The sequence below is a fragment of the Meleagris gallopavo genome, chromosome 4, assembly GCF_905368555.1.
Source record: "Meleagris gallopavo chromosome 4, MGAL_WU_HG_1.1, whole genome shotgun sequence".
In the NCBI taxonomy this organism is placed as follows: domain Eukaryota; kingdom Metazoa; phylum Chordata; class Aves; order Galliformes; family Phasianidae; genus Meleagris; species Meleagris gallopavo.
Window position 1 is genome coordinate 42,777,547 of NC_139407.1, and position 18,333 is coordinate 42,795,879.

At 38.1% G+C, this 18,333-nt stretch overlaps 1 protein-coding gene across 4 annotated transcripts in view; it reads left to right on the forward strand.

The window, feature by feature from the left end:
• The window catches only part of MTUS1 (microtubule associated scaffold protein 1), a 112,009-nt gene that overhangs the window by 62,203 nt on the left and 31,473 nt on the right, over positions 1-18,333 (forward strand). The window lies entirely within an intron of this gene.

Genomic DNA, 18,333 nt, shown 5'->3' on the forward strand with positions numbered 1-18,333 from the left:
GATCATTCTGATGGTTATCTGCTGGGAGTTCTGTCTTTTCTGTACCATGAGTGGGAGGTGGGATAGGAGTGGGAAACAAAACAGGCTTTCTCAGAGTGGCTTTGTCTGTTTGTGAGAAATACTTGTAAGTACATATCTGTTGTCAGACTTGTCATGCTGAATGTCTTATCTGCAAATACAACGAGAACTTTGTTTGTCTTGATACAAGCATAACAAGTCTGAAGTTTTCTTTAGAGACATTCAAGACAAGTGTTTGTGTTTTCAGAAATGAATATTTAAAAAATTCTCAGCTGCATATGACCTGATTCTTCATTTTAAATATTAGATAAAGCAAATAAGTGGAATGGGAACATAATTATGGATGCTGAGGTTTGTTCCAGGGAATACATATGTTGTTTGGTGGAGGGTGGTGATTGTTTCTTAGCTAAGGTAAATGACATTAAAGAAAATGATAGCAGCCTTCATATTACGTAAGTCTTTTCTCTATTGCATAGTTTGTGATTTTCTTGCATTTTACTTAGAGCTGCATAGACTAGGTTTGCACAACTCTTTGCACAAACTCATCCTGTGAGGGATTTCCTTTCTTCCTTGAGCACCGCTGTTTTTGGCTAGTCCGTTTTGGAGTTTAGTTTCTGCCAGCCACCTTTCCTTGCTATCCCAGCATTTTATATAGCAACCTAAAAAAAATTTGGCCCATTGTTACTTATTCCTGGTGAAATAAATTCAGTTTCTGAGTTTGTCCTGGATGATAAACTTAATTATGGTCATAATCTATACTGATTATCCAAACTTAATATGGGCTTTTGTTTGCAGCTTGGCTTTTTAGCCAGGATTAAAATACATTAATGCTAAAAATCCTTATATCAGTGATGTAGGTATATGCACAAAGACTCCCTCATTTTGCTAACAATATGAAATTTTCACATAGCACATGCTGCAGGAATAGAAATGCTAAAGGGAGAAATGGACAAATGATGTTCAGTCTTCCTTCCATATGTTCATTAGCTGCTACTGAAATTTTGTATCATTCTAAAAAATAAAAATATGTCAAGCCGTATTTCAAGGTAATTTTATAGTGGTAACAGCCCACTTATTTTTCATTTGATTGGATATCACAGTAAAAACTGCCTGCAGAATGTTAAATACAGCATGTAAAAACTACATTGGTAGACCTGTGTTCCAGTTAAGAAGTACTTTCTTAATTAGGAAGTGCTGAATAGACCTTCCGTATATTTTCTCTACCTTGGGTATGATGCACTTTTAAAGTTACAGAACTAAAGGTTCGGGTGAATGTTTTCCTCATGTCCCCTTCTGCTTTACTATATCTGCATCTTGCAGGTATTCAGCATGCCAGCAGAAAGCTGACCAGTGATTAGCTAGTGCTGAATGTACCAAAGTAGGGCATCTGAAAACCAGGTCATAGTCTGTAGTGGAGAGACCAAGTGTGCATACATACTGTATTTTTAAAAACAGTGGAATGTGTTGGAAGCTAGGTTGTGATTATTTCAGGTTCATAAAATTCAGTGACATAGATCAGACAAGGACAGTTCCATTGACAGTGACAGTCTGAAAGGTTCTTTTTTTCTTTTTGTTAAATACCAGGAGGAGCCTGGTATTTAAAAAAAAAAAAAAAAAAAAAAAAAAGGGAGCTTACAGAATAGGTCTGAGTATCTCTTCTTGTAGTGGTTTAATTGGATTAAAAAGATGTGGCTTTTCTAAGGTCACGTTAGCGATGAGAAATAGAATATATAGGAACTGTGTCAACAAATAAGGCAGAATAATTGGAAAAAAAGAACTTCAGGGTTCATACAGGAGTGTGAATATGTATGGGAAAGAGGGCATTGCATAAGCATCATTCGTTTTGAGTTTTGCTGTAGACTGTACTAAGCATAATCATGGATTTCACTCATTGTTCCCTTTCACATTAATGTAAACTGCCTTGTATGACTGTACTGAGAAATTTGTGGCAGTTGCAGCGATTGGATTCATCTGTTACATTTTGTCTGATAGTTTGAGGTACAGTAACTTTGTGAACTTGAATGTAAGCACTATTGAGATGAAATGGATGGAACTCCTTGAATTTCTATTCTTGCTGCAGCAGTTTGCCAGTTTCTTCTCTGGTTGTAGCTGGAAGTACAGTTTACACTGGTGTTTGGTTAGTCTAGATTAATCGTGTCCATAGCGAAACATACTTGTGATTAAGTGCATTTACACTACATTACATTACATTTTGTTCATCTGGAGATGCTACAGTAACTGCAATAGTTCAAATATCTAAGAAAGTTACAAACAAAAATAGACTTATTTCTCTAGGAATTGAATGAATCTAGAAGAAATTTACTTTGAGGTGTACTATATATTAACGTCATCCAGCTTGGTGCCTTGTATCTGATTTCCGTTTTTGTACGCTCTATGTTGCTTTGGGCTCTTTGTACACAGAGGTCTCTTCCTCCTTAAATGGAGGAAAATATCACAAAGTGATATTTCTGCAGCTACTCGAAGTGCAGTGCAGCTGCATTGTTAGCTATGTGTAATGAGCCTCCTCTTCAGGAATACAAAAGCACTGAAGCTCTTCAGGAAACATTTACTTTACCTATCCTGTGACTTTCTACAAATAAGCTTTACAAGCAACTGCAACAAAAACCTCAACACTTCACAATTGGATAAACGTAGGTTAAATATGAACCAAACTTTCAGTGATAAAATGTAAATTCTGCTTTAAAAAAAATCCTTAATGGTTTGATAAATATTTTACCAAAGAGTGACTAAAATCTTTCTGTGCTTTTCATGCATCAATGATGTGACAGATGAAATCATCATCTGTGCGTGGTTCTGTAAAAACTGCCAGAGAAGGGCATTTCTCTACAAATGACTCAAAATTTTTAATTTTGAGTTATTTGCATTTCTTTTTGCATAAGGATAAAATTCTACACAAGGAACCAGTTTTGCAAATGGAGATCAGAGTTCCTATGCCTTTTGTTCAGAGTTTTTCCATTGTATAATGAGCTATACAGTTGCTTATGTGGTAAATTTTTTGTCTCTGTTTTTCGTAAGCCTTTCGTGGTACCATTCTTTTTTTTCCCTTAAGCAAACTGTACTTAGTGTTCTTATCCCTCTGGTAGCTTTCATTGCTTAGTAAACCTTGTTACACTTAATTCTTTGGGAATTAGAAGTGTCTCCAAAGACATCTGATGTCATTACAACAAACACAGCTTAGAAAATTTCCTTTCCCTCTTGCTAGCAACAGGCAGACATTGCAGACCTGTTTATTGAGCAACTAACAACCATTTCTGATAAAGTATCTTCCCTAAATCTTGGTTCAGATGATAGTGCCTGTAGCAGGTAATTATTTCAGGTCTGGATTTTGGCCCTCATTAAAACACACATGAAATTACGCCTGAGCTTAGCAAAGCAGTGCTTTACAGAACATGAACAGAATGTTGAAGTTTCTGAAAGCCTCAGGTATCATGAATTGCTTAACTTTTCATTTTTCCAAAGAATCACTGAAGTACCAATTATTGGCCAGTATTGCAGATTCCTACAGAATCATAGTGGAGTTGGGTACATTGAGTGCCTTCCTAAGTGTTCTAAATCTGAAAGTCTGCAAGAGATACCTGATACAGGGTGAAGATGCTAAATATTTGTGTCACCTAACAAGGAAATAGTTCAGGAATGAGAATAGCTTGTCTATTCTGAGCAAAAGTCTTGAAGTCTGAGACTCTTAGCTCCTGAGTTCATTTGTTCAGAACTGTGTATTAAATTAAATCAAGCCTGGTGTGCTTGATTTAATTTTAATAGATCATAGCTTCAGTAGGCATGTAAAAGATAGCTAAATGGAGGATCTTTTCAAGTGGTGAAACTCTTACATTTTTGGCGCTGGCAACATTTTAGTCTTTACAAATTTCGTCTAAGCCAGGTATAAAACAAAGCTAACTCCAGTTCTTCTCTAACAAACTGGACAGCAAAAAATAGTAGCTTTTTTTTTTTTTAATTAGTAAGAAAAAAGAAAAAAATGAGAACAAAACACCAGAGTCAAAGCAGTGATTTGATTGGGTTGCCAACATTTACACTTTATGTATTTTAATAAAGCATGAAAGTGAATGTAAACAAGGAGCTTTGCTCAGAAAAGCTTAGGAAGAAGCAGAGTACTGTGGAAAGCAGCCTCTGCTTTCTGGCTCTCAACTATAGTGGGTGTTACTGGGTTTTGTTACTCCTTTATTTACACAGATTAATTATCTTTGAAGAATGCCTCACTTGTTTGTCAACATGAAATGACTGGAATTAATGCTTCAGAAGACAGTTAATTGGAGAGTAAATGCAAAAGGCCTAACAAGATATCTCTGCTAGTATCATTGCATATGCTAAATTTGTTCCGACTTGATATGCCTCACAGGTTTAAAAAAAATAAAAATAACAATAAAAATCTGTAACTTACATTGCTGTGAAGTGGGTTTGGTTTTGGAAGTGACAGGCAGCTACAATTACATTAAAAACAAAAACCTTAATAGCCTTCCCTAAAATTACTTTTAAAATTACTCTCTTTGCTTTCCTCTTAGCATTTCTACAGTCTGTAGTTCACTGGAGTCATGTTGGTGTCAGAAAGATTTGATTGAATTAGGTCTTATTTTTTAGAGGAGGTTTGTTAAATAATTTATTTATGTCACGGTAATGCAGTAAACCAGTGCTTCATGATTCTCACCTAGTGATCTGGATTAGATCTAGTGAGGTCACAGCACCTTTCTAATGGCCTGCACAAATTGCTTTTTTGCCCGTTAACTTTTCGCTGGCATGGAAGGATTGTTTCTTTATTTTCTCTGTATTATCTCTATTTTAAAAGGAGAAGAAAGTAGCATGTGATCTTCTGAAAAACAAATTAGTCAAGAATATTATGTACAGCTTTAATCTTTTTTTTTTTTTAAACAACAACAAAACCACCAAACTGTTAAGTTTAACTGTCCACATACTCAAACACAAAAATAGCCCACCTTGAATTACCTAGCTTGAGACTGGCTGAGATGGTTCTCCACAGTTACTGTTTATGAACTTTCCATTGGAATCATCTAAACTGGTGTCTAGTATTTGAAGCAAAGAAGTAATAAACCTGTGTTTATTTCCCATTTAAATTTGTTTTTGCTTCTTTTTGACATGGTACTGTGCTACTAATGCACTTACGACCAGTATGGGTTCCCCTTCAAGATACTTGGATAAACATTTTTGTTAGTGATGTTATAGAAATAGTTCTACATAGGCAGGAAGCAGGACAGCTGGGAACATCTGTGGGAAAATTCTTTATTTGAATGCTCATCCTTGTCTTAAAGAGAACTTGAATTTCTTCTGTAGAAGAGTCTGAGAAATATTACAAACAATATTTATTAATGAGTTAAGTTCAGCTTTTCTTCTTCAGTACTGCTTTTAGACTCTTAAAATTTCAGTGGCCTTAATTTTTTTTCTGCTTGTGAATATTGCCAACATCAGAAACACATTATTAAACGTAGAATATTTATTTTGTGCTAAATCTTTTCAAATATTATATAGTAAAACAGTAACATTGGAAATGCTTCCAGCAGAAGAATAAATCAACTGAATGTATAATACTTGTTTCACATTACTCTGCCCCAAATAAAACAGCAAGCTAGAAGACTTTGTTTTTCTTAGTTGTATACGTGTGTACATGCTGCTTGTGTATCCAGTCTAAAATCAATGCTATGATCTTTGTTAAAGTATTAATGAACACCACCTACTCAACCAACTTTTGAAACATAGCTTTGTTGCTTTCAGAGGGGGGAAGAAACCAACGAAGTTGCAGTAATAATTGAATAGTCTAAGCCTGTTAAATGTGTAATCCTGTGTCTTGGGAGGAATGTCTGGGCTAGAAGGTAGGCCAAGGAAAAGGAGATAAATGAAAAGTGAGTATTTTTCTTGCTGCCTTTGTTAGTGGGGTAGGCAGAGGTTTTTGTAGTCTGTGGTCTTGCACAGGCATTAATACTACATGGGAGTTTTAGTCTTTGCAGTGCGTTGCAGATATATCCGCTGGAGACACCACTGTTATCTGCAGTATCAACTGCTCACAAAACTTTAGCTTTTCCTTGCCCTCACTCAGTTATGCAGAAATGGAAGTCTGCCTCCTTCGTAGTTATTTGTTGCCTTAAAGAGGCTCAGGGGAACACGAAGCACAGAGAGTAATGCGGTGAATATTCGCAAGTGGACAGGAATGGAATGAGCCTATGACAGGCATGGCAAGCATTCCCTTCTTGATGGGAGCGCTGGTGCCTGCTAGGCAGCCTTTGCCAAAGCGGCCTTCAATTGCATGTTTTGGTTAAGAGTCATTATAATGAAAAGTCGCTTGGTTCCAGGTCTGTGCAGCCAACAGTGGAAGGGCTGCACACCCCTTGAAGGGTGGGGATTTGCATCCTGTGGCTAACAAAAGCTCTGGGAGCTGCCCTGTTCTTTTCTTTGTTTTGAGCTTGGCAAGGTGTCTCTCCGTGGGCTCCGCTGGGTTGCTGCCAGGCACAGTTCCTGAGACAGTGGTGTGCAGTGTTTTAGGCATGTCTCTGGGAGAAATGTTTGCTGCTTAGTAACAGGAAAACTATTTGTCATAACAGGAAATACACAAATAGTTCCTTAACTATTAACGTGACAACTGCTAATGATTATGTAAGTACATTTTTTGTAACTTTGGAGAAGGGCACTCTCCAGCAGCACATGAGAGCTAGAGTTTGGCACTTCACATGTCATGCTTTCTGTCTCATAATTTCACTGCAGCATGAGTGAATATTGAGTTTGCATGGATGATTTTGTCTGAAGTGATTCTCTTACAATGCTTTTCTATTCTGTTGAACAGCAAATTCTGTTTTATCAGTTGGGTAGCATTGAAGTACTTTTCTGAGGTTAATTTTAGATGTGTTTAACCCATGCTGGTATTCTTTAGAACGTGCTATACTGCTGCCACCTCCTGAGATTCTCCTGAAGCTGTGAGCTTATGTCCAATTATAATGGCTATGTACATTTTTCTTTCTCCAGAGACTTCACTTCATGTTAACTGTGCTGATCTGTGTAATCAGAAGGAGAAATAGTGCATGCGCTTATACTATAAAGTAGAACATTATAAAGTAGAACGTAATAAATATGAAAGTGAAAATTACTTTCACTATGTAAATATTTTCTTAAAATATAAGCAGCCTTGGAGTTCTGGATACCTGTGGATGCCATTTATAGTGCCTTAGAAAAACATTTCTGATCTACATTATCTAAGATTCTTACCTGAGCTATGAAACAGTTATAGAAATAAATAATCCAGTAATTTAATACAAATGTAACAGACCTTTCCTTGCATGATCTCTTAGACACACTAGGGCAGTCCTCTACAAATAATCTGTATTATTGTTTCCATCCACTCTTTGTCCAGTAACTGCTTCTATGTATTTATTTATTTATTAGTTATAGGAAAACACCTAATCGGGAGCTGAACTTGAAACTTTCATCAAATGAAATCAGCATAGCTGGGGAGGCGCAGTGTGCTGGGCTGCCAGTTTTGGGCTGTGGTTAAATACCACTCAGCTACTGCTTGAAACAGGGTCATTGGGTGATGCCACAGTGGCCAATGTTGAAAATGCTACGTTAGCATTCTATAACCAGTTCCTAAGAGCTCCAGGATTGATTCTCAAAGGGGTTTTGAAAGTCAAACAGCTACTGTAAAGTTAATTTTTATTCAGTTCATTTCAAGCCATTAAGCTTGATCATCACTGAATTTTATTTTTTTTAATCTGTTGGCAGGACTCCTACTTTGACCTCTGAATTCTTTTATACTCTGTTTTTATATTCAAACATGTTTATGTTGTAACTTGAAACTATGACCTACTGTCTAGGTGTTCCTGCTCTGGCAGGGGGATTGGACTAGATGGTCTTTAGAGGTCCCTTGAATTCCTGAAATTCTATGATGTTATGAGAAAAATATTAGAATTGAACTCTTTGGTCATTTTTTGATAGATAAAATATCATAGTGCTTTCTATATGCTTAAAATTGTTTTCACATTGCTTTTTAAAGAACATCAGTGAATTTGTGTGTGATTTTGGATGTATTTGTCGTTAAATGGATGTAGAGATTCACAAACAAAGGAAGCTATTGTTGGATACATTCAGAAGCAATCTTGGCACAAAGACGATAACACAAAATATAACCAGTGCTCTGGAAGTTCTTTAAATTCCCGTTGCCTGTCCTACTTTTTCATCCATAACATCCTTTAGGCAGCATTTCAGTCTCGTGCTCAAATCCACTAGTGTTTGTTACGGTCATATAACATCAGCTCATATGAATGTGATTGAACAAATGGCTTCTGAGTTCAGACAAAAAAACTCCTTTCTCTCTATCCCTGATAACTCCAGATACTGCACAAAAAGTGATGTTGCTTATTTGTGTGCTAATCTAGTGGTGAAAATGTATTGTACAGTTCTTTTCAAGGAAAGATTGTTTCCCTGCTAGCTACTGATCCTGAATTGGTCTCTGAAAAACTTCCAGTGGTTCAGGAGTACTGAGTGAGAAGTATCGAATTCTTGGATCAGTGCAAAGCTGAGCTGAGAGGTGTTCTGGCAGCTAACTAACCATACACTATCTAAAGAAAGAATTACTGCTTTAATTTCACCAGTTGTACCTGCCACTGATTTAAAATTTGGTGATTTAGTTAAAGTTCAAAATTAGGTTTTGATTTATTTTCTGTGTGGTTTGGGGTTATTGTTTTTGTTTTTGTTTTTTTCATTTATGGCAACAAAGTAGGGCTCCATAGTACATTAGTAGAATGTGTCTTTCAAATGTGATACTATGCTAAATGCTGTGAGATTCTTTAGGCATTGAAATTCAGATTCCTTTCTGGCTGTACTTCAGATGTGAACTCCCTATAATATGTGAGAGCTGGGAGCTACAAGAAGGTTGGATTTGTTATTTTTCTCTCTGGTGTTCTCTGAGCATTTCTTACATGCACGTGCATATAGGCATGTATGTATTGTTGGCTTCTTTCTGCAACTGCACCTTCCTTTGTGTCTGCTGGAAGGCTCTTCTCAGATGTGAAGTTACCCTAATATTTGCAAGGAGATAAATTAGCAGTCTTGAGTGTATTCAAGAAGGAGGTGGAGATGGAAGGAAAGGCTTAGGATTTGTATTGGGGAAGCAATTAATGGTGTATGGGAAGGGTTTGCATGTGGTGTGGACTAATCATGATTGGTTTCCTTGTTTCAGTTGACTCTGGGGCTTAACTTTGTAGACAAACTGCAATATGAAGATCAAATATACGTAGCTGTGATTAAGCAGTAGAGGGCACCAGACAACAAGGAGCAACTTCTTGTATAGGAGGTTGGAATGGAGAGAAAAGGTGAAGGAGCAGAGGGTTGCTGTCTCTCTACTTGTCTCTCTTAGTAATTGCATGCCAGGGATGACAGTGCTCAGCTGCAATTTTAAGAGAGTATGCAGAAAAGAGGGCTACCTCTTTTCTGGAGAAACACATGAAGTAGAAATTTAATAAATTATAGACTCTTTACATAAGCATAACTGCTAGCTTCTGCATATAGTGCTTTCTTTTCTTTCCTTCAAGAGCTAAAGAATTCAATAAAGGCTGCCTGTGATGTATCTGATGAACTGAATATAGCAACGTGCCTAAAACAATGCTAATAAATTGAGAGAGATTTCAAAAACTTCAACTTGGTTCTTATTGACCAAGGCTGCAGGACACAATAATACAGCTTTGTGCAATTATTTCTGTCCTTTTGTCATTTTTGTCCTTAAAAATTGATGAGACTGTGAACCTGAAAAAATAAATACTGCAGTGAGAGTTGATTTGTCAGTGCATATGCAGCCAGCCCCTCTTAAATAAAAATATCTATGCTTTAGGTTTTCTATTATTTTGTTTTTTTTCTCTCAGATTTATGTACATAGCATTGCATGCTTAACTAATATGCATCAGACTTTGTCATAGTTCAGAACAAGCTAAAAATCAAGCACCAGCATTGTTCTTGGTTATTTAAAGAAAAAAAATAACATTCAGGCCTGGTACATTGCTGATCTAGCAGGTGCATGTTAGAGTTGTCTTGTTTAAGTTGTACAGCATTTCAAACTTTTTTGGTTTGCAGCCATCTGTGAATGTATGGCCGACTTCACTAATAATTTTGTTTGATGTACATGAGTGATACATACTGGTAAGAAGAAAATCTGTTTCAGTTCTAGATGTTACAGCTCCTGGAAGCATGTTCACTGAATATATTACAAATGCAATGTTAAGACACAATACACAAGGTGCTTCTGTTCAAAACTGAAATTGTGCTGCTGCAAAATGGGTTTGTGTTTCGTAAGGTAAAAGGTATGAAAGGCACAGCGCTGGTATTTAAGAGTGTAAGTCAGATTTGTGTTGGTACTGTGTATTTAAATAGCAGACATCTGTCTAGTGCATTAATTATACGCTTAACATTCAAGTTTGGGACTCTTAAGTCCTTTCTAAAGCATAGCCCCCAATCTTATAATCTGTTAGAAAATATGGATATTGCTTTTTTTGTTTTTGAAGTGTTTTAATTTGGATTTTTATTGATGTTGCTTTTTATTTCTTAAAATTTCTTTCCTATCATCTTCACTAACTTTGTCAAAGCACTATTAGTTGACAAAATGCATGGCCATTTGACATCATCTGTACTAAAAACTAAATTTGGTGTCAGCAACACTGGAAAAGAAACAGGAACGACAAAGACATGCATCTTAATAATTTAACATAGGGCATGATTCAAGAGAATCTTTATTGCTGGACTTTCCTTCAAAGATTTCTCTGTAAAAACAAATTGGTTCATCAAGAAATTGCAGTAATGACATGAGTGAGATAATACTCTTCTTTGTGCTTTTTTTTTTTTAAAAGCCACCAGCAATTTACAAGTTGATACACTTCTGTATGTTTAGTTTAGGTATCTTTACAAATGTCATAGTGCAGCTTCTTGAAAATCTTTGTATAACATTGTAGGTTTTAAAAAATAAAATCTTCAGGATGTGACTAAGGCTAACACAACTTGGAGATTCTGTACACTTCATCTGTATAGGAAAAAAAAATCATACCAAATTACTGGCAAGCTAAATTGTGTATCATTAACATGTTTCTTCTAGGAGGAGAAGTACTGTCTTGCAGAAGCCTAACACAGCTATACAAGATCAAGAGCTATATTCTGTAGGACTGGTGACACTTTAATAAAACTAAGATGCATCAGTGTTAATCACTTCCATGAGGGTATGGTTTTGGTTGGGAAATACTGAGGCTTTAATGGGTAGTTAATTTTAATAGGCGAGTGTATGCAGGGACCCACTTCAAAGGCTGCTGTGAGTGAGAGTATTGGGGTAGGAACTGGAAAGATGATATAATGAGGAGCGTTAGTGCAGTATCACAAACTTATGTCTTTACTATTTTGCTTGCTTTAGTTTCATGGCTGCTTCCTTCAGTGCAGGGAGGAGGATTATCTCTCCTTCTCAAAAAGATAACAGGAAAAATTTCAGACCATCTCTTTGTGGGGCAGAGGGTTTGCCACACACTGTGGTTTATCACTTAAAAGCCAAAAAATGAGATACATTTCAAATTACCTAGCAAGGAACAAACAGGCTGACAACTGTCTGTAGAAAAGACCTTGCACTGAATTAAGATATGCTTGAGGTTTCTGAGCCTTTGGCAGAAACTCAGTTAGGAGAAGTGCCTATTCTCTCTCTCTGTCCTCCACTGCATGTACTTGTAGGTTTCCTTTCACTGGTGTTTTACTTTGTGAAGTGCATGATAATAAAATGGTGCCCTTAGTTTGTGCACTGTTGTGTCAACAAACAGGATGCTAATAAGAAGCAACATGCTATGCATTAAGTTTCTAAGAAACAGCTTCAGGCTGTGAGACTCCTGCATTGTCTGTAAGCTCTTGGTCCCTTACCCACTAATCAGACTGTAGCGGACAGTGATGCATTTGACATGCTGATGGCTCTACTTCAAGGGACGTGCTCTGTCCTTACTGAAACCCAGAGTGGCTGTGAGATACGTGGGCTGAGCATTACTCAGGCATAGGGCTCTTTGAAGTGTATAACAACGTCTGAGGCTTCTCTCTCCTTTTCAGGGTCCTGTGAATAAGCATATCCGACTCTAAGCTTGAAAGCAGAGGAACAAAAGAATGGATTTAAAATCACATTGAGGCTGGAAGTTAGTGCTGTAATACAATACCTCAGCAGCTGAGTTGGCATGAAAGTACAGATACAGACTTAAGAAACAATGCTTCTGACTGAATACCTTGAGTAATACGTGCTGGTTCTGCACTCCTCTTCCAGACTGTACCAGTGTTTAAAAAAAAAAAAAAAAAGAAAGAAAGAAAATAATGCTGAGAAATCTTTGTACCTCTGGGGGAAAAAAAAAAAAAGCCATTTCTGATGTGTAAGGTTTAATCTTACTGAGTCAAACTAAGCATCTAAGTTTGGTTTTACCTGCCTGCAGTTAAATTTTATTCAGTTACTGCAACCTTTTAAAAAGCCTCTTTGTGTTGTGTTTGTTCAGAACACCTTGAAAAAGGTTTGATGGCAGCTAAATAAATTGATGCTTCTTGGCATATGTTTGTGCCTGATTTTGCAGAGGGACAGTTCAAGAGGCTGCAGTAAGAGTGAAGGAATGGGAGCACTGCCATTTTCCATTAGGAGGTGCGTAGTTGTCTGCCAGGCTGCAGGCCTCATTGATGCAGAGGGGAGCTGCAAGATGGGAAGTGATATTTGCCTTCTTACAGCTGCTTGAGTCTGGATTAGCTATGTAAGTTAGTGGGAGAACTTCAGAAGTACAGGACCTGCAGAATTTCAGCTGGGCAGATTTAGCTAGGCACATCACTAAAACATTGCCACTGACTAGAACTGGCTCAAGACTGATATGCTTGCGGCATGAACAGGGCTGCCTGCCCCAGTTGATGAATACAGGCCTGAGGTTGTGCTTGCAAGCAAACCCTGGCTGCTTTGGAGTCTGCATCTGTGTGGTTGCTTGCCTGGACTCTGAGAGGCACAGAAGGAAGGCGTTCACTATTTGCCAAGCTGAACGCAAGTGAAAATTGTAATTGACCAAGCTGTGCAAATGCCAGGAGGTTGGAAGACTTTCACCCAAGCAAAGGATTTCGGGCCCTCCACAGTAGTGTTGCTGTGCTTTCCCTGAATGTGTGTGAAACTGTTTCCTGGGTTTATACCTCAGAGCAGGAGTTGTGAAATAATTTAGGATTGTACCTTACAGCTAGCCAAATTTCCATTTCCTCTCTTATATAACATATACATAACTCCAGATTTAATCCAGCAGTTTCCTTATTTGTAGGAATGTTCTGAAATGCCGTAGCTTGTCATGAGGCAAACGTTAATGTGGCAAGATCAAGTTGTTGATTGGTCTGTTCCATTGCTCAAATAACGTACATGCTTTGCAGGAGGTGGGAAGAGAACAGGAGAGTTTTAGGGATTATTTTGAAGTGTCAGAGTAAGCTGTGTAGAGAGTAACATAAAAAGTAAAGTTATGTACTCAGTTATGGACTGGTTCAGATGCTAGATTGAGATATGGTAACCCCTGAAGGAAAAATTCTGGAGTCAGACCCATGGGTCTGACACGGGACTGCAGCTGACGGGACCAGTCTTGTAACAGGAAGAAAAGATGCAGTCTCTGGAATAGAAGTCTGTATTGTATGTCTGGTTCTTCAGGCTGTGCTAAAAGCAGCTTCAGTGCTTATTGGTATATTTGCAGAAGCTTGATGTAGTTGCTGATTATTTTTTCTTGTATTTCATTGTGAGGTGGGATTGGACTAGATGATCTTTTGAGGTCCCTTCCAATCCCTGACATTCTTTGATTCTGTGATTGTTCCAGTTTTCAATTATAATTAGGTGTAAACCAGAGTTTTTGGAAAGGAGAAAAGTTGGCAATTTGTTGCAAGTAGATACTTCTTATGTATGAGAAATGAAAATATCTGATTGCTGTTTCAGGCCTGACTCCAATCAGGGCTGTACAAACTGATCAGCCTTATAGAACATGAAACAATATGTGATGTTACTTAACGTTGTAAAATATGGCTATTAATGTGATTTAGTGGGTTTGTTAACTTAAAAACTGTGTGGTCTTTTTTTTTTTTTTTTTCCAGACGTTTAACTTCATGGATTTTATTATCATAGTATTAAAACTATAAAGAAAATGATGTTTTGTTTGGTAGATAATTGTGTGAAGTATTTCTGTGACATTTTTTAAAGAAAAGAACTAAATCTTGAATGCCAGTCATTGCTTAATTTCGCTCATTCTCTCATTGGGATCTTGTTTTTTGGTTTGGTTTTTTTTTTGTTTGGTTTTTTTCCCTGAACAGGAGAAAACTAAGATGTTTGAGATGTGTCAAGGATAAAGGCAGCCTAGGTAGAACAGAAGCTGATGTGCAGGAGTTGGTAATTCTGAGCTTGTAAATTCTCAATTGAGAAACTTGTGCATTGGTGAAAGCTATTATGCATGTGCTGTTGGCTGCCAAAATATGCTTGTTGAGAGGCTGGCTGTAAAATTCAAAGTACCAGCTAAATCAGTGCACTTTGAGTTTGTTTTGTAACATCTATCCACAGGTTAAATTTTAGGTGAGTCTGAAGACCATCTTCCAGATTGGAGAAAACCAAAGGAAACCTGCCTAGAAGTTACATAAAGAAGGTGCTTTTCACAAGTCACCAAACAGTGCTTAGTGATCAGATGCCTTAATTTGAGGGGAAACTATACTGAGCACATGGATTTCATTCTGGGTAGAATTAATGTTTTCAAATAAAGTGAAAAGCCTCGGCAATTGGGTTGGGTGAATGAAAGGAGATTTCAACCTTTGTTGCTGATGTTATTGAACAGAAATGACAGTCATGTATACAATTTAATCCCTTAGGGCTTGCCAGCTAGGCTTTCCTTATACAGCCAATAGAAAAGGGCTTGCCCTTGATGTCTCATTTAGGATTCTGCTCTGCCACCATCTTGAGGAGCCTGTTTCTCCACAGAGGGACTAAAGACAGTCTTGGTTGGATACCTCCCTTTTTTTTTATACAAAATAATTATTTTTATGCAGCTGAAATCACTGCATGACCTCTTCACATAATTATGGCTTTAACGTTACTGGAAAATGAATGCTTCAAGCTATTCCATTTGGTACAAACAGTAACTGTGCTGGCTACCAGAAGCTGTCAGGAGAAGACAGAAGTTGGATGGCTCGGGAACACCCTTTTACACTCATTATGTGACCCATTTCCCACTTACATCCTCACTGAACCAGCTGGTGTCAATTCATCTGGATTCTCATTTCCTACTAGGAGGCATCTGACGAGGTCTGTGCAAGTAATTCATCTGTATTGTTGAGATTTTTAGGAAGTGCTGAAGTGTGGCAAAGATTGGCATAGAAGGACTATAGTGCTGTCCTAAGTTACTGCAGATTTTAGTCTAGGAAAGCAGAAGTACTGCTGAGTTTTTTAGATGTCTCTTTCCACCTGCCTAATCCATTTTGTCACAAGTATTGGATTCAAAACTCAGATTGTGCTTTTGCAGTCTATTTTGTGTACTGGTTTTCAGTGCTGGCTGTGCTTGATCACTAGTGCTCAGGAACACTCAAGGTGGCTGTCCAGCTAGAAATAGAGCTGGGGGGGTAGAGGAAACATATGGCCTGTAGCTGAGCTGGGAAAATCCTGTTTCCTAAATACAGGTGTGCCACCAGAAAGTGTGTATCTGACCTTCTAGTAGTAAAGACTAAGGGAAAGAAAAACCAGACTGTTGCCTGTATTATGTGTCTGCTAAGAAGCTATGATAGTCTCTGAGATAGCTGGGCAGTGCCTGCAAGCTGCGTGCGGATGTCTCTGATTCCTTCCCACGAGTGTGCCTGGACTTGTATAAGAGGCTAAGTTGAAAGTGAGGAGTAACATTGCCTTCGAAGCTGGACTTGCCAGATTGGTTCTTTGGTCAGCAACGCTGTGGTGAGACAGAAATCCTGCAGTTGTGCACAAACTATCATTATTATTTGTAATGATTCCCATCTCAAAACCATGCTCACGGGTTTGCTGCAGTTTGTTATGGACAGCAAAGATCCTCTGCTGTGGGGTGTTTATGGGATCATTTCTTCAGGAAAAAACAGCAACTTGGAGCTAACTTACAAACTACAAAGATAGTATCTAAAAGCTGTCAACTTTTAACTTCAGTGATGCTGAGAAACCCACTTTGAATGCTGGGTGTTACTCTGAACGTCAGGTCACTTACCTGAAGGCAGACGTAGAGACTTTCTATAGCCTAAGGTCTACACTGGGTGGTCATTTTTTCAAACCAAATCAAATAACTGAGTAATTAAATCACTGACAAAACAACAACATGGTATTATTAGTCTTCCTGTTATTACATGGAGCTTAAAACTTTGAGTTCTGTGCTTAAAATTCAGAAGCCTTAGCTACTACAGAGAGAAGTTAACTCACAACTGATCTCCAAGTCTTCTCCTTAACCTACCAAGAGTAAGTTATTAATCAGTTTTCCTATGTTGTCGTTAAGTGTTCATTGTTGGTGAACTGGAGAATGTCCTCAGTTTCTGGGTTCTTCCATAGATTGCTATATGAGCATTACCAGCTGTAGTAATGAGGAGAGTGTTCAGTGGAAGTGGGGCAATGGCCAAGGTCCTCACTGCTTTGCTCATTGTGTCTCATTGCAAACATTAGCAGGAGGATGGGTGCACAACCACTTTATTGCATACATGGTTGAAATAACCAACTATTGTTGGTTATATGCTGCGTTGCAACAACCTTGGTAGCTGATGCCCAAGCATTCTTTATTGATGTACAGATTAAATGACAGCTGGGAGTGGCTTTCTGGGAGTGACGTCCCACAGACAGTGATGTCAGCAAAAGATTTAAAAAATTCAGGGTGTGGCACAGTTGGCCAATTAAACTGATTAGTGCTTCGGTGAAGTTTTGAGAACGGAGCTTTGACTCTACAGCTTTGCTTACTGAAGTATTTTATGGAGTACTAGTTTTACCTAGTAATAGCCTTCTACTTGGTGCCTTTGCTGAAGTGAGCTGTAAGTTGAGGTAGGACCATATCAAAGGGCATGTGATAGCTGTCTTGCTATCTGAGAAATCTGCTTCTACCTTACTGCTTGGATCCTGACTGCTTGGAAGCTGTGACACTGGAAGAAGTCCTGTGACTGGTAGGATCAGGATGGAGTGCTTTGCTGCATTGTTGGCAGAAGTCAAAGCTTGTCAGGAGTCGATGGAAGCTGGACAGAAGGAACTGAAGCATGACATGGAAACATCTCAAAAAGAAATCAGAGCAGTGCTAGCACTGCAGAGGAGCCAACAGCAGGTGAAAGAGGAGCTGAAAGCAGAGATGAAATCTAGTCACTTGGATATAAGAAATGTACTTGAGGAAATCCAGCGAGTAAGAGAAGAGATGGAAGCTCGGTTAAATACTCACGCCGATCTGGTCTTACTGATCAAAGAAGTGAGCACCAACTTAATATGTGTAGACAAGGCTTTCCAAAAGATGGAAGAGAGACAGGAAGGTTTTACCAGCCTGCATCTTCCCACAAAAGAAAATGTTGAACGAAGGTTTTTCTTTGAAAAATGCTTACACAAGACACATCTGAATTTTCAAAAGCCCGTGGAAGCTGATAGTTTGGAAGAGGAACCTGAAAAGAACGTGCTTAGTGGTAAGACAGTGGTGATTGCAAAAGTGTGAGGAGAGAAGTGAGGTTGTTCTTATTTGTGCTTGTCAAGTAGTTTGTTTTTGGTATTTGGAATGTTTTTGACAAATCGCATCTCTGGCTAAAGAAAATAATTTCTAGAAAATGTGGGCATTACCCTGCTATGCATTAAGCAGAGGGAGGCTTTGATTTGGCTCTGCAAACAAAGGAGTGAGTGACAGACGTTTCACCTGGTAAACCAGCAGTGCACAAGATAGAGAGGTTTGGGATAGCAGCAGTACATGGCAAGTCCTGGTAGCTGGCCATTCAAGTACTGCTTCAAGTACTGTGCAGTCCTGAAGCACTTTAATGTAAAGCAAACTAATGTTCTCTGTTTCTTGTTTATGATCTCCTCTGAGATCTGAACCAGAGAATCTGTGTATGGTAAGGAGAACTATTTTCCGAAAAAAAAAAAAAAAAAAGGGATGGGTCTAATGTTCTCATCAAAGAACAAAAGTCTGCAGCTGCTGTCCATGTAGTGACCTCACAGGGAGTGGGAAGATTTATGAACCTTTGCAAGATCATTGGATATTCTTTTTGCTAGCAAAAAAAGATGTGAATGATTCAGTAATCAGAAGGCTCAATCTTTGCAAAATTACTGCTTCTGTTTTGATG